We start from the raw sequence: 15,537 nt of genomic DNA, 5'->3' as shown, positions 1-15,537 counted from the left end.
TATATTAGTCAGAGTTCTCCAGAAAAACGGAACCAACAGAATCTCTGTCTCTCTATCCACTGATCTAATTAACAGACTTATTTATTATGATGAATTAGTTCACATGGTTATGGAGGCAAAGAAGTCCCACAATTCGCTGTCTGCAAGCTGGAAACCCAGGAAAGCCAGTGGCACAGTTCCAGTCCAAGCCTGAAGGCCTGAGAACCAGGGGAGACGATGGTGTCAGCCCCAGTTGATGTGTTGAAGACCCATGTCCCAGCTCAGCCAGTCAGACAGAGGAGTTTCCTTCTTAGGCAGTATTTTCCTTCTATTCAGGCCTTCAACAAGCTGGATGAGGCCCACCCACATTGGGAAGGGCAATCTTCTTCACTCGGTCTACTCAATTAAATGTTAATTTCATCCAGAAACACCCTCACAGAAACTACAAGTTTTAACCAAATATCTGAGCACTCCGTAGCCCCGCCAACTGGACACATGAAATGAACCGTTGCAACATACAAATATGGCTAAAGATCATGAGGTTACCTGATGCACAGACATCTTCCTGCTGCCATAGAGTTCTAATCCTACAGTTATCTGTGGTTGGTGTATCATGGTCGGCTTCTGTGTGGTATTTGTGCTCCCATTCGCTATCCTGTGTTGTGTGCAGAACCATGCATGTGTATATGGGTTTTTTTCATTTTTAAGACATAACAAAATTGCCAAAAAAATTGTGATAAAGTATTTTAAATAAAACATCAGAAGTCAAAACAAAATTCCAAATAAGTAGAAAATTAAAATAGAAAATGTTAATTTAAGTATCTAACCAACACAGAGAAATTAAAAAGATTAGATCTGATATACTCATCATTCCTCTAGAAAAACATAACAATACTTTGATGTAAAGAATTCTATATAAAAGAAAATATTTTTAACTCAATTATTTACTAAGAAAATTACTGATAATGTGTGAACAGGTAAACTCAGTAAAAACTTTTAGTAATAAAATTATATATTTTCATGTAAATATTGATATATATGTAAATATTTTATGTAAATATTGAGATGATATATTTTTATGTAAATATTGAAATATCTAGTAAATATTGACATAAGGGACTGTGTTGCTATAAGAATTGCTGGCAACCAAATGTGGTCATAATCTTATTTAACACTACATTGACAAAGACATTTTGTCATGCTCTCTTCTCTAAGTGCCCCCAGAGTGAGCCTGAAATCCATGCTTCAGTAAAAATGCATCGGAATTCGTTACACATTTTACTTCTTTATCCACACAACCATCACTGTGGTTTATGAGGAGAGAAAGAAGAAAAAGAGAGAAAAACATGGTAACTGGTTCTTAAACTTCTAAAGTCTCTACAGCAGAGATTGTATAGTTATAGTTTCCATGAGAAAATATCTTTCAAAAAAACACATCCTAAAACTAATGAATATTTAGTAAATTACTGAAAAATACAAGGTTTCATATTGTAATGAAGTTTTTCCCGAATTGATATAAGAATTAACGTAGTTTTTAAACAAAATGAATAAGTGCCAGAAGCATAGAACCATTATAAAACTCAAAGTAAACTATTCTCATATTCATCCCTGACATTTGCTAAAAATGGTTTTGTTTAGCGTTTTTAAATACTGTTAATAAAATATGTCATATACTTGTTGTGCATCTTTAAATTTTTGGCCAGTGTATATAGGAACACATGCACACACACACATACAGAGATAGAACCATCTGCATCTGTGAAGGGACCAGGGGAACCCTGAGATGCAGCTTAGCTGTCAAATGCAGTGAGTGGTGTGGGCTCTCCCTCCAATCTGGTTCAGCAGAACTGTACTTCTGTTCTCATGTGTAGCATTTAATAGGTTTCTATGTAAGAGATATTTGGGAAAAACCAACATTTGAGGTCTTATCTAACTGCTCATTGGGCAGTTCTAAATTAGTAGCCCAGTGGTGAATATTTTGACATGGGTAGGTCAGAGGTAGGTCAAGAAATTTCAGTAAATAATTGTCAAATCTCACCATCAACATTATGCCGTTGTTGTATGGTTATTGTCATCATTATTAATTGTAAAGAAATATTACTTTCTTCTATGGTACTCTGAAAAATACCTGCTACTCCTAATTTATTACCCCAAGAATGGCCCACACAGGGCAGAGGTCCAGAGCTTTCTTTCGTCTCTCTGTTGCTTTCCATTGTCACAGCAGGAAAATTATTGATAGCCCTTAATTTGTAGTAGGAAAAGTAATGCCAGCATTGATTCTATGGTAAGGAGGCCACATTCTGGGAAGAAAAGCAAACCTTTTAAATATTTTCTTTTTTGAAACATTTTCCCAAATGAAATCATATGCTGTTTTGAGGCTTAATTTGGTTCGCTCACACTGAAGGGCCCCTGTTGTTAGTTCTGAAGTAATACAGCTTTTCCGTGAGCTCCTGCCTGGAATTTGAGCTGTGTCCTCATGACCTGGAGGTATGTGGGCCATGGTCATCAGCCCAGGGGAAGGAACGCAGCACCTTTGGAAGCAGGCGACCCATGGTTACTGTCTGTTGCCTAATATGTTTTAACGTCAAATACAGTGCACAAGAAGAAAGTGAATAAAATGCAACCACACTAAATTAGGAAACTTTATGAAATGAGTACCCATTAAATTACCCCCAAAACCTTAGACACCCCCATTGTGTAACTTCCCCATCACAGCCCTGGTCACCACATAGGTAACCACTCTTTTGAATTTTATGATAATCTCTTACTTTTCTTTTTAAAATAATTTATCACCTACATGTGTTTCCCTTAACGACTTATCTGGGTTTTCTCCTGACCTTGCATCCTACAATAATTTGAATCACATTCTATCTATTCTTTTATTTCCTTTTTCACATGAAATTATAATTGCTAGAGCCATCCACATTCATGTACACGTTTATAGTTCCTTCTAGTATTTGATGGTATGCATGTACAACAATGTATGTTTCAGTTCTTCTTTTGATGGACATTTATTTTTGTTTCTTCTTTCTTTTTGACCATCATGGGCATCCCTGCACATATATCTGAAGCACACATTAACAGATTACCTTAGGGCATCTCTCCAAGAGTGAAATCAGTAGATAACGTCCTTTGTATTCAACATTCACGGATTCTGACAAATTATATTCCAGTTGGCAGGTGCCAATTAATACTCCTCTTTGTAGCATGTGGAAGGTTCTGTGACTTCACTCTCATTGTTTAGTGTTTCCTGACATTTAAATTTTGACCATCATATCATATCGAATTGAACCTCATTGTTGTTTTAAATTATGATTCTCTTGATACTATAATGTTTGTTATTAAGGCACCTTTAAACAGTCTCCAATCCTAAAGTTCCTAAACTACGTTATATTCTGGGATTGTTATTATTTTGGCCTAATTAAGTCTAGAGTTGATTGTATGCTGTAGAAGTCCAATGTCATTTTCTAATACACAAATACTGTTCATCTACCATTTGTTGAAAGGGCCATTCTTTCCCTACTGCTCGACCATGCTCATCATACACCAAGCGTGTGAGCTTCCTTAAATGACCAAAATTACATTAAAACTATATGGCAAGGTGTTCAACATCCTAGTTATCATGAGAATGTGAATGAAAACTACAATTAGCTGCCTTAATAGGAGCACAAGATGACTAAAATTAAAAAGGCTGACAATAATAAGTGTTTCAAGGATATGGAGTAACCAGATCTTAACTACACTACTATAGAGAATAAAATTGATCTAATGACATAGACAACTCTTTGGCAGAATCTTATAAATTTAAAAATATATTGTCATGGCCTGGGACCCATAGTTGCAGAATCTGAGGTATGGATTAGGTTTTGGTTCACCTAAAGGGGATATAATTCTCCTATTTCTTTAGTGGGTCTTTTGCATTTTTGCTCAGTAATGATTTCTGCATTTACCTACTATTAGGCCTAAGCACTATCTCAAGTTTGGGGCTAGTTCATATAATTCTGCTTTGATTATTGCTGAACACATATTCTGTGCATATATGCCTGGTTTTATTCCTAAAGGTAAAATTTCTGGGCCATAGGATATGTATATGATTTGATACAGATATATGCACTTCTTAAGATTCTCTCAAATGCCTCCTTCCTATTTCTATGACTTGGAGAGCACTTGAATAGTGCCATGTTCTTCCTCTATGTTGAACTTTTGTTCTGGAGATAAAAGTACTTTGATTATTATTTCTATATCTATTCATTAAAATAAGTTTGCTCCCAGTATGTCATTCTTTTTATATGTTACAGGACTTATTTTTCTAATTTTAAGTCTTCAATCTACATTTACGAATGAGATTAGTCTCTAATCCATAGTTCTCATAATGCCCTTGACAGCTTTGTATATCAAAGTCATGCTGAACTCTAAATTGATCCAAAGTGCTTCCAGGTTTCTTATTCTCTGGAAGAATTGGTAAATATTAGTGCTATTCTTTCTTTTAATGTTTACTATACTTCATCATTGGACTTATTTTGTCTTGGTATTTCTTTAAGGAAGGTTTTAAAATAAGATTCAATTTCTTTAATAGATATAAGCTACTCAGATTTTCTTTCTTTTGTTTCAGTTTTGGTAAATTGTATTTTTCTACAAAGCTATATATTTCATATAATTTTCAATTTTATATGTATAAATTTGCTTATAATAGTCGCTTCTTCCCATTTCAATATCTATAGTCTGTTGTGGTATTCTTTTTCATTGAGGATATTGGTCATATTTATCTTCATAAGTTCTGTTTTTCATCTTTTCCAGAGGTAATTAGTTAACATTGCTTGAATCAATTATTAAATCGGATGTAAAAAATAATTATTTTTCTGATTATTTCCGTTATTCTACTCATGTTGGCTGGCATTTTTTGTGTGTGAAGATAAAATATTCTCTTATTCTTGCTTTCTGAAACAACAAAATGTTCTCTGCCCACATTGTATTATTTGTTTCCTGCCTGAAATGTGTAATCGGGCATTTCTTTAAAAAGTCTCATTTCCTTTTAAAAGGAAATATATTTATAGGCTAATATCTGGCTATTCTCATTGCTAATTGAACATCATTGCTTCTCAATATTCTTAGTAGTTAGAGCTACAAAGTACACTTAAAATTCATGTTTTTATGACACCTTAAATCTAAACCTAACACTGTTCTATTTTTCCACAAATTCTCTCTTTCATTATTTGTTTTTCCTTTCTCTTATAGTGAAAATACTGGTTACAAAAAAAAATCAGTAATTTTACTCCTTTGCTCCATTTTATAATAAATACAAAATAGTTTCAGAATTATGTTACCTCTAAAAAATTAGAAGCCTATCATGTAAGTGTCAATAGTTTTGTAGGTTTTGGTTTTGTTGGGTTTTTTTTCTATTTTAGAATTTCTCTGCATATATTTGGTGGGTTTCTTTTAGCCATATCATCTTTAGAATAAATTTTACTAGTTTAAGAAAGAAAAGTTTATAGTTTTTATAGCGTTAGACTATGTTGTAGCCGAATGGAGACATCTTTCCAATGTGGAAACTTTTATATTTTTTCTTTATTTGATTACATGTTGTAAATAATCTCACAAAATGCTTAATAAAATAATGAGAGCAGACATCCTTACATTGTTTCCAATCTTGGTGACTAAATGTTCAATATGTTACATTTAAGTATGATAGTAATTATAGTTTTCTTTATAGCTGCCATAAAATATTACCACGAATTTAGCACCTTTTATAAAATATTATTTTAAAATTATTTAGTCCAGAAGTCCGAAACAGGTCTCATTGGCTAAAATCAATGTGTCAGCAGGGCTGTGTTCCCTTCTGGAGACCCTTGGGAAAGGGCTGTTTTATTGTTCCTTTGTATTGTTGGCAGAATTACAAAGGCTCTTCACTTTTAAGAGTGAAGATTACATTAGGCAACCCAGATAATCCAGGGTAATCTCACTATATCAAGGACTTTAGCTTTAATATCATTTGCATATTTTTTTGCCATGTAAGATATCATTCACAGATTTTGCGAAATTAGGGCATTAGGACATGGAAGTCTTTGGTGGTGCTGTTATTGTACTCACCACAATGCTTTTTTTAAAATTAGGAAAATGTAATCTTATTCATACATTGTGGAAAATTTTATTAGGAGTGGATGCTGAATTTTGACAAGTTTTTTTTAAATGAGCATAACTTTTTTCCCTCCTCTATTATCTAAATACAGTGAATTACCTTTATTTTTAAACACTAGGAAAACTTTGCATTGCTGGGTAGAGCACCACTTTTGTATGATGTGTTATTCTCTGTATAGTCTACTAGTTATGAACTGCTAGTATCTTATTGAAGATTTTGTTTGTTAGTGTTCAGAAAACATACTGGTTTATAATGTTCTATTCTTGTAGTATCCTTGTTTGATTTTGGTATCTAAACTATGGTGGTGTCATAAAAGGAGCTGAGAAACATTTTCTCCTGTTTTCTGAGAAAGCTTGTGTGAATTGGCTTTATTTTTATCTTATTGTTTTATGTTCTACCATTGAAAACATCTGAGCCTAAAGTTTTCATTATGGAATGATATTGATTATTAATGTAATTTTAAAATAAATATGGATATGTTAGTCCATTTTAATGCTGCTATGAAGAAATACTCGAGACTGGGTAATTTATAAAGAAAATAGGTTTAATTGACTCACAGTTTTGCATGACTTGGGAGGCCTCAGGAAACTTATAATCATGGCGGAAGTGGAAGCAAACACATCATTCTTCACATGCCAGCAGAAGAGAGAATGAGAGCAGAGGGAAGGGGGAAACCCCTTATAAAACCATCAGATCTCTCATGAGAACTCACCCATTATCAAATTATCACGAGAATATTATGGGGGAAACTGCACCCATGATTGAACTATCTCCACCTGGTCCTGCCCTTGACACATGGGGATTATTACAATTCATCGTGAGATTTGAGTGGGGACATAGAGCCAAACCATATCAATGGATATTCCAAAATTCTATTTTTATTCAGGTTTGTTCTGTTGTGCTCTTTAGTGAATATGTCCATTTTGTTGAGATTAACAAATTTACTGATAAAAAGTTATTCATAATATTCTTTTTATTCTTTTAATTTCTGAAATACATGGTAATATTTCCTGCTTCATTACTAATATTAATAACTTGTGTTTCTTTGTAACCTTAATTAGTCTAACTAGAAATTTGTCATTTTATTTATCTTTTCAAAAATATGATTTATTTTTTCTTTTCTTTTTATTTCAAGAATTTCTTGTCTTAATTAAAATATTGTTTTTATTCTATTTCTGTGGGTTTAATTTCTTCCTCTTTCCCTGGCTTGTTAAGAAGGAAATTTGTATCATTTTTAATAAGCATTTCTTCCTTTTGAGATCTCAGATCTTTATAAAGTTCTATCGTATATCCTGGAAAGAAAGTATGTAGCTGTTCATTCATAGACTAGGAAGAAATACATTTTCCTCTACTTTTCATAGTTTTACTTGAAACGGACCCTGCAACAATAGACAGATTAGCAAAAGAAAAATAAATGAAAGTTTCATACACATACATCTCATGTATATGTAGAAGATACTTTGAGAAATGAGGAAATCTCAAAGAGGTGGCTTTGAATTCAGGCTTAAATTCCATTTTCCACTGAAAGAAGGAAGGATGTTTAGGGTGAGCAATAATGGGGAGGTGACCAGAAAAAGCATGGCAAATGAGAGTAAAGTTTTTATGCTGATGTAAGTCTGCGCCTTCTCCTTTGACAAGATAATCTATTTAGAGGCATCCTTCTCTCCCTGGTACAGAGCGAGACACTCTCACAAAAGGAGATCTCCTTTAGAAATGTAAATTGCCCTTACTAAATTGTATCTTCTACTTTGTTTTCAGAGCTTCTCCTGTGTCTGCAGTTTCTCAAAATAATCAGCTCAAAATAATCCTTATGCGAAAGAGGAATGATTTTGTGTGGCATTCTTGTCTCCATACATCAATTCTTTTTTTTCTTTTTGTGAGGGAAGATACTTTAATGTTTTCTTGTACAGGTTTTTCATATTTCTCGCTGTAATATCTGCTCCCAGCATATTTTAGAGATTTTTGTTGTTGTTTCCACAACAAAAGACAATTTTTATTACTTTATTTCACCTTAAATTTTTATTTCGATCGTATAAAATCTGTTGATTTTTTATTAATTTTTAAACAATTGTTCAAGGAATTTTTATCAATGAATTTCTAGTTCTTTCTAGTTATTTTATTAGTAAGTACAAAAATTTAAAAATTTAATTCAAATTTTTATAACACTAATTATTCTCCTCATATCTTAATATAGTAGCTAAATTTTTCAAAATAATGGTACATCATAATGGACTTTTTTGCTTTAAAAAAATGGAGCAAAAAGCCTGTAGCATTTACCCATTAAGTAAGCTGCTGGCTTTGAGCTAGGTATATTAACATATTTTATTATGTTAAAGAGTTACCTTTCAACTTCCATTTTATTGATGTTTTAAACATTAATAAGCACTTAAAGATTTAAAGGCCTTTTCAAGTTCTATAGAGATAACTGTACTATTTTGTCTTAGATGAATTAATATGATGAATTCCTAATCCATCATTCCTAAACTCCTCTTCATATTAGTGTATTTTTTAATGCTATTGGATTATGTTTGCAAATATTTTCTTTAGGAATTTCACATTACTATAAAAAAGTGTGATTTATATGAAAATTTATTTTCTTGCTATCCTTACCAGATTAGAATATCAATATTTTACTTGTTTGTGGCAAGTTGAGTTTTCTTCATTTCTTGATCTCTGAAACACTTTGTGTATTATTAGAACGATCTGTCTTAGAAAATTTTGTAAAATTATTGTGTAAAAAATCTGGGCCTGCTTATTTTCATGTGGATATTCTTGAACAATGTTCTCAATTTTTTGTTTTTTGTAGAAAATGTCTTTTCTAAGTGGAATCAATTATAGCATACTAAAATTTCCTAAGAAATTGTTAATTTTACCTGAATTTATTTTTAAAAAATTAATAAAATTAGTATTTTAAAAATATTTTTCATTTTGAATCATTATTTCCTACTTATTGTGACAGCATCTGAATATTTATGTCTTCCCATTTTTGCTTCCTTATGTATCCATTGGTTTATCTATGGCATTGAAAATTTAAGAATCAATGTTATGATTTGTTTTGTTGTTCTGCCAATTTTTCATTCTCTCCATCATTCAGTTTTGATTTTGCACTTGTTATTTTCTTCTTCATTTTACTTTTCTCTTTTGCTCTCTGTGCTTTTTGAATTGAGCATTTTCTTTCTCTATTTTTATTCTTTCATTTGTGTTTCTGTGTCTAAGTTTATAAATTTTCTTCAGAAGCTGTCTTATTTTTATCTCAAAGAGTCTGATGTGTAGCATGTTATTGTTGTTTTAAGAAATCTGGAAATTTGAATTTTATATCTCTTTAGAACTAAAAGTTGATTAATAGAGTTAAAAAAATCTTAAAATACGTGACATTTTTCTTGATTTTGTTATTATTTTCTTGTTTTACTGAATGTGATAACTATTTTTTCTACTCCCATGGAATTTGATGAGATTTCCTGCATAAAAATTGACTATCAAAAATTTTTGTGTGTTCTATTAAATCTTGAAGTATTGTTTTGAAAAAAATCGTGTACTTACTATTATTGGAATACAAAGATCTTTCACACACATACACACAACATCAATCTTACAGATTTTTATTGTTTATGTCTTTTATCTTTTAGTTATTTGTTGGCTTGCATTATCTTGCCAAAATTTCAATTAAAATTCTAATTTTAGTGTTTTCATTTTTGTATCACCTATCCTTTCTGCTTTATAGAATGCATGTTGTGTTGTGTTGTGTGATGCATAGATATTCATAAATATTTTACCTTCAATGTGAAATGTGGCCTTTCAATAGCAGAATATTCTTTGGACTGTTTAATATTCTGGCTCCCTTTTCTGATATCAGGATTACATCAAATGCTTTCCATTTGCTTGCATAAACTTCTATAGTGTTGTCCATCCTAATTCATTTTTTTCTCAATTTGTGTTAGGTGTGTCTTTTGTAAATAACATCAAATTTGGTTTTGAGCCAATTTTAATATTTTTTTGCAAGTGAGTTAAGCAAATTAACATTTATAAATATAACTGATATAATTAGCATCAACTGTGTCATAATATGTTAGATTCCTAAATATATTGTGAACTATATTTATTGTAATTTTTCCTTTATGTGGTCTTTGTTTGATCTTTACTTGTAATTTTTTTGCTTTGTTTGATCTTTACTTGTAATTTTTTTTGGTGTATATGGAGCTATAGGAAAAGCATCCCCTCAGCCCTCTGAAGGTTCACAGAAAATGAACTGACAAAAGGCAGATTAGTAGGAGGAAAATCCATACAGAATTTCATTGACGTGAATGAGGGAAGATCACAGTAGAGTGAGACCCAAAAACCCAATGTGGTCCAGAGGCTTGTACATACTTCTTCATAGAGGAAGGGCATATAGGGTGTGTATGAGTAAATAATTTTCAGGAGAAATGAATGAGCCCAAAGAACAAGGACCTGGGACAAAGTTGTTTGTGGTCTGGGAGAGGTGGTGGGAGAGTGAGGGGTGAAACTTCACTGTGAACAAAGGCAGTTTTATTATGCAGATAAAGCCTCCCAGATAATCTCTCAAGCTGCCCTCAGAACAACAGATGAAAAAAATCTGGGTATCATGAGGACTTCCAGTTTCTTCTCTTTTCTAGTGGGTAATCTTTTCTGGTTATTTGATAAGATTTCTAAGAAAGGAGTCTTAAGACAATTGCGTTACTTTTGGAAATAAAGATTTTAGTCAGATAAGGACAAGGGACTCTGGTGCTTCAGGAAAGAAAGAGGATCAGAGAGAGTGGGGCAGAAGGTCACAGAGAGACTTTGGTTCTGAGTCTTATTTCTGAGGCCTTTCACCTTTAATTCACAGCACCCAGCATATCAAAATGCCATATTTTGGGGTATTGCTTTCTGTGTCCTGATAAAGCTTTATGTTTTTATTCAAGTAGAAGCCTTTAATAATACCTTTGATAATGTACTGAGATCTTCTTTTAGTTTCTACTTTTTGTTTAATCGTATTTAAATATTTTCTTTGAGTGTTATCTATCCATGTCATAAATTAATAAGCTTATACAACATTTTTCTCTCTCACTCTTTTCCTCCAATTTTAAGTTGTTATTTCTACTTAACCAAATCATCTATCATTTATATACTACTTTTCCCCCTTAGAGATACTTTTTTTAAGTCTTAGATTTACAGTTGAACTTAGTCAATACTTATTACCAGCTGCCTCTCAGTCATCTCTTGGTGGATGAAGCATGTTTTTATTATTCTTTAGGAATTTCTTTCGAAAGCATTTTCCTGGCATTAGGGAAATGCAAATTAAAACCACAGTGAAATACCCGCTACTCATATATTAGAATTGATTTTTAAAACACTGAAACTACTGAACCCTGGCAAATGGGATTGCAAAATGGTACAGCTGCCTTGGAACAATGTTTGGCAGTTTCTTAGAAAATGAAACAAGCACTTACTACATAACCCAGCAATCACGGTCCGAGCCATTTACACAAAAGAAATGAAAACCAATATTAAGAGACAATTACATGTCTTGGCCATCCTTTGGCATTTGATTTCCATACAAAGTTATAACGTTTTTGTTAATTTTAATAAATCTAAACCAGTCTAGAGGTAAGTAATTTCTTTATATTACTGAACCTTCATTTAAAGATGTGACCTTTTTTTAAAATGTTGTTCTGCTTATTAGTGTCATATAGATACTCAATTTACACATATTTTTACTTCGTATACAACAAACTGAGCAAACTAGCAATGTCTTATATAGCGAGAAGGCTTTTGAGTTTTCTGTGTACATAGGTATGTCATTTGTAAAACTAGATTAATCAAAGCAGGGATAGATTTGCTTGGAAGCTGTGTTTCAAATCCTTTGAGGAAAGGTCTATTTCAAATAATCCTTACCCTTTGTGGCCCCAACTTAATGTTGGATGATAATTCCAGGGCATCTCTCCCTCCTTTTTGAGAACAATTTTTGTCTCATTAGCCTCACAAGGGGGTTAACATCTGCACTCAGCTTGTCAGCTTCTCAATGCTTCCACTGAAAGCAGAAGCCAAAAAGAAACACTAGAATTGTCGTACATTTCTATAAGAAATATGGTTTCAATGCTAGGCGCATCCTCCTGGTTTTCCATTTCTTTAGTATTTTAAGCATAGCTTTTAGCCTTCAATTAAATTTGTATTACCAATTGTAGGTAATCAAACATATGTTACCATATGGGATGCAACAAAAAGATCACAGTATCCCATATGTAATGTTCTTGCTAAGTTCCAATATGAATCAAATCGTGATAAATAAAAATGAAAAATGGGAAACATTCTGCAAAACGACTGGCCTGTAATCTTCACAAATGTCATGGTAAGGCAATCACTTATATATATTTGAAGTGATCAATGATATTCTTGCTCTATCATGGCTGAATGTAATGGTAAGATAGAGATTACAGTTTCTAAAATCACACCATCCTGTGAATCCTGAAGAAATCATTCAAATTCATTTTATGATGAGCCTTCTGGAAATATCTGAGTGGCACAGGAAAATTTGTTCATTAATGATAACTTGTCAAATGACTTCATATAAACACATTCATAAGGCAGAAAAGGAAACAGATGATATGATAATTTTTTTATACATTTAGCAGTAGTTTATTAGAAGCAGGGTACCATGAGAACTGTTAGCTTTTCCACAAGTTTCTGACCTTAGAATCAATTACTTAGAGACTGTCCATCTAACTATTCCACAACGAGAGTCATCTAATTGCACACACAGGCGTCAGGCATACCCTAAATGATTTCTTGTTTTGTGTCAGGGTGGGATCCAATATCTGGCTGACCATTCAAACATTGAAAATTCTGAAGTACACAGCAGGCAATTCTCAAGAATTAACTATTTTGATACAGCAACTCTTATTGCAGATGATTTTTATTTTCACATAAATATAAAAATAAATCCACAACTACTTTTTATAGGTATAGAAAGTGTTAGCATTGATATGAAACCGAACATGAAAAAACATAACTTGTTTGCCAAGAATATCAAAAAAATTACATAATTTAGAATATTTACATGAATCCAAAGTTGCCCAAAGCATTGAACAAATGATCAAACCCGGTCTTCTTGAATAGAGGATAAATGAATACTGAAAATGCAAAGTAGATAGTGATAATGTAAGTACTGGCCATGAAGATTCATTTAATTTCATCAATATTTTTTCTTGAAAGAGTTTTCAGAATGCTATTGGCTAGTTAGGTCAATATTGCATTAATTATGACAGGTATAATAGCCATAATAAGTGTGGATTTCTCCTAAGTGCTATGACACAAGTAACATAAGGCTGTTGATCTTCAAAATGAAGAACTAGCAAGACAAATAGCTGGAAAATCCCAAATTTAAATATATATATATATATATGCACACACACACATATATATCCTCTACTTAATATTTCTCTTAAATTAAAAATGGGAAAGTGTAAAGAATACACCTAGAGTAATTTTAAATTGCACATTAAGGAAAGGAAAAATATCTTTGTTGACAAGTAATACTTTAAAGAGTATAAGATAATTTTTAAGAAGCCATTTTTTAGTATAAAATAAAATGCCTGCTATGTAGAAAATTAAGAGTAGAAAAGCTAAATAAATAATTCTACCATCCGGAAATAATTAATGAAAACATTTTATTTTGTTGAGACACATGTACCTATCTTGAGATATTATCTTAAGATAAAAACACCTTAGATCTTTTGCCTCCTCCCATTCATGCCTTCTTTCCCTCACAATTTATTGTCACATTATTTGTTAGAAATATTTATATTTCATGAATAGTGCTACAAGAAACATATGTGTGCATATGTCTTTATAGTAGAATTATTTATAATCCTTTGGGTATGTACCCAATAATGGGATTGCTGGGTCAAATGGCATTTCTAGCTCTAGATCCTTGAGGAATCACCACGCTGTCTTCCACAATGGTTGAACTAATTTACACCCCCACCAACAGTGTAAAAGTGTTCCTATTTCTCCACAACCTCTCTAGCATCTGTTGTTTCCTGACTTTTTAATAATCACCATTCTAACTGGCGTGAGATGGTATCTCATTGTGGTTTTGATTTGCATTTCTCTAACGACCAATGATGATGAGCTTTTTTTCATGTTGGCCACATAAATGTCTTCTGCTGAAAAGTATCTGTCATATCTCTCACTCACTTTTTGATGGGTTTGTTTTTTTCTTGTAAATTTGTTTAAGTTCCTTGTAGATTCTGGATATTAGCCCTTTGTTCAATGGATAGATTGCAAAAATATTCTCCCATTCTGTAAAAAGATTTGGAACCAACCCAAATGCCCATCAATGATAGACTGGATAAAGAAAATGTGGCACATATACACCATGGAATACTATGCAGCCATAAAAAAGAATGAGTTCATGTCCTTTGCAGAGACAGGACTAAGCCGGAAACCATTTTTCTCAGCAAACTAACATAGGAACAGGAAACCAAACACTGCACGTTCTCAGTCATAAGTGGGAATTGAACAATGAGAACATATGGACACAGGGCAGGGAACATCATACACGGGGGCTTGTTGGGGAGTCGGGGGCAAGGGGAGGGATACCATTAGGAGAAATACCTAACGTAGATGTCAGGTTGATGGGTGCAGCAAACCACCATGGCATGTGTATACCTATGTAACAAACCTGCATGTTCTGCACATGTACCCCAGAATTTAAAGCATAATTTAAAAAAGAAATATTTATCTTTACTAAATGAGATCTTTCAGAAATTGCATATTCACCAACCCACTCCTAGTCCCCTATCCCAGAAGAGAACCATACTTTTGTGGATGGGGGAAGGTGGGTGTAAAGCTAAGGTTTACAAAATATTTAACTTAACATCTTATGTTTATTTCAGAAGTTTATGTATATTTACATGTTCCAGATCAAAGAGGAAAACTGATTTTCATGGTAAAACAAAAAAAAGAGACAGAGAATATAATGGTAGTAGAAAAAATAACTGTCAATCTAGCATCCAAATCCATCACAAATATGTTTCCAGAATGAGGATAGAAGAAAAAAAATTCAGGCCAAAAAAAATAATAAGAAAAAATGTGTGACCCACACATCTGGTTTAAAGGATGTAGTAAAGGTGTTTTATGGCAGAAGAAAGAAAATCTTACTGAAACATTCAAGAAGTAGAAAGGAACAAAAAGAAACAAAAAAAAACCCATAAATATTTGGAACCCTATTGGCCCTTAACGTTGGTCTCTAACTTCCTGTTCCAGACTTCATACCAGGATTCTTCTTGGCAGCTTCCCCTGAAATACTCAAAAACATTATGACATATCTTCTCATTTCTTCCATGTGAGAAAATCCTCATTTAGATTCATTCTGAGGCTTGAGAACTGTCACAATCTGTATTTTCTTAAGACGTGGTGATATT

This window comes from Pan paniscus, chromosome 6 (assembly GCF_029289425.2).
Source record: "Pan paniscus chromosome 6, NHGRI_mPanPan1-v2.0_pri, whole genome shotgun sequence".
Taxonomy (NCBI): domain Eukaryota; kingdom Metazoa; phylum Chordata; class Mammalia; order Primates; family Hominidae; genus Pan; species Pan paniscus.
This window is presented reverse-complemented; position numbering follows the sequence as displayed.